We start from the raw sequence: 2,500 nt of genomic DNA on the forward strand, positions 1-2,500 counted from the left end.
TCAAGTTTATTGTCAATTTCTTTACATGCACTGGTCATACAAAGAATTTGAAATTGCGTTTCTTGCTCTCCCATGCAGACATAGACTAATCTAGGTAAGGACATAGACAGTATAGACATAGACAGTACTCATACATGGACATAGACAGTATGGACGTAGACATTGCTCATACAGACATTTAAAGTGCAAGACTGGACAACAGAAGACTTGTAGAGAACATACATTAAGAGGAGGTATTTTGTTGTTCTTTTTTCTAAAAGTCCTTTATAGCGTTCTGACATAGTAATAGTAGCATTTGAAGAAATAAATAATTAAAAAAAGGTTTTTATTAAATACACCAGCAGCAGTATGTGTGTGTGTGTTTTTGTATGTGTTTTGTGTGCGTGTGTGCGTGTGTGTGTGTGTGTGTGTGTGTGTGTGTGTGTGTGTGTGTGTGTGTGTGTGTGTGTGTGTGTGTGTGTGTTTAGTGCAGGTAGAAAGTGCGGTGTGCGTCTGTGTGTCTGTGTACCTGTGTATGTGTGTGTGTGTGTGTGTGTGTGTGTGTGTGTATGTGTGTGAGTATGAGTTGTGTGTCAGTGTGTGTATGTTTGGGTTTAGTGCAGAAAGTGCAGTGTGCTTGTGTGTGTGTGTGTGTGTGTGTGTGTGTGTGTGTGTGTGTGTGTGTGTGTGTGTGTGTGTGTGTGTGTGTGTGTGTGTGTGTGTGTGTGTGTGCATGTGTATGTTTTGAGTTAGTGCAGGTTGAAAGTTCAGTCACAGATGTAGTAGTGCAGGTGGAATGTTCAGTCGCAGATATGGTGGTGGGGATGAGGGGGGGGAGCGTTGTCAGTGGCCTGGCTGGCTAGAGGCTGACAGTGAAGGGAGAGTGGGTTGAGTGTTGAGTAAATGCTGTTTGTAACGGTTAACTGGTTTAGTGTTCGTTTATTGGGATTATAGCATAATAAGAAAGTAACTTTATGAGCACGGATCCAAAATGGTCCCGGCCCGGAACATCTATGAGTCCGGAATGGGTCCGTAACTGATAAAAAGTAGTGGAACCGTGACGGATGCAATAAGTGGACACGTAATGAGTCCGCATCGGATGTCGCGCCTCCGAACCGGGCTCACTGCGGAGGTACGCTTCTGCACGCGGACCCGTTGCGGGTGACAAACGGGTCCCTTTTGACTCCGCACCACGCCTCCGCGTCGGATGATAGGCGGCGTGCAAGTGGACGCCGATACGGCCCCGTTTACCGGATCCGTTCCGGAGGATGGCCTCCGGATGGTGGACTCCGGGGAGGATCCATTACGGTGTACTTTTGCAGCACAACCACAACTCTGCTATTGCTGCCGAACAATGTGTGTATTCGAAAACGTGACAAAATGTTGCAGCGGTTGAACATGTCACTTGTTAAATAAATTAGCCTAGTTCTAAATAACCTTAGTGGTTGTCGGCCAAATGAATTAATTCAGTTGTCGCTACTTGACGCAAGGGATGGGAAGGGGCGGGGGAATCTTTCCTGGTGAACCAGTAGCCTGTAAAGGGGGAATCCCCCTGGCCCTGGCAGAGAACCTCAGCAAAGCAAGTAAGCGAGCTGTCACGGAATCCCCTCAAAATTGACCATATCATCATTCGGAAGTTGGCTGTTTGTTTGTTTCATCTAAATGGTGCATTAAACTGTAATATGAAATCATATCACTAGACCACGGTGCAAATTCGTATTTGGATGTAACAAGCACAGTTTTTGTTGCGAGTGCAATTACCCAGGAATGTTTTAGCTGAAGATGGTCGTAGCCTGACACAAACCTGGACGCTAACAGATAGAGAATCGATTTTATAACGGTGCTTTGGGGAAATTATTATAACAGTGCTGTGGGATATGCGACTACCGGTATATCTTTTAATGTTGGCTAGATCCCTGGCTTGCCCTGTTGCCAGACTGTCAGTTAGTGCATTTGTTAGCTACGTAGCATGAGTTACGAACACTTCTTAAAAACCCATCAGAAGCGGCCCAAAGCCATGTCATGCAAGACCTTTGTTTCGGGAATGCGGCTGGATCAAGGGTGCGTAATTTATTTCCTTGTGGTTTCACTACAGAATAAGATAACAAAGCTAGGTTGTTATGTGCTCTGTTTGCTTAGCTTACATGATTGCACAAGTCCATGATCCCAATGTAACAATTAAAGCTTTAACTGGCATTAGGCTACACAAAATGAATAATTTTGCTAACCTCCTCTTCTTTGCATTAATCGATGCCGGGCTGAAGTTTATACGTGCAATCTGAAGCAATCACAGACGTTTCTGCAAGTGCTGCCGATTTTCTCGTTCATCTTTCAGACAGTAGCCCATCATCAAAAGTAGGCTATGATTTCACTGGTGGCACACATAGAATCATCTGATTGAAATGAGGATTTCCAAAGAGTCAAAGACCTCCGATTTCTATGTGCACGCAGCTATTCTAGGCTCCGTAGGGGGGCCCATATAAAATAGTTCCCCATTTTCTAATGACCATTTTAAAATCTG

This window comes from Engraulis encrasicolus, chromosome 23 (assembly GCF_034702125.1).
Source record: "Engraulis encrasicolus isolate BLACKSEA-1 chromosome 23, IST_EnEncr_1.0, whole genome shotgun sequence".
NCBI classification, from domain to species: domain Eukaryota; kingdom Metazoa; phylum Chordata; class Actinopteri; order Clupeiformes; family Engraulidae; genus Engraulis; species Engraulis encrasicolus.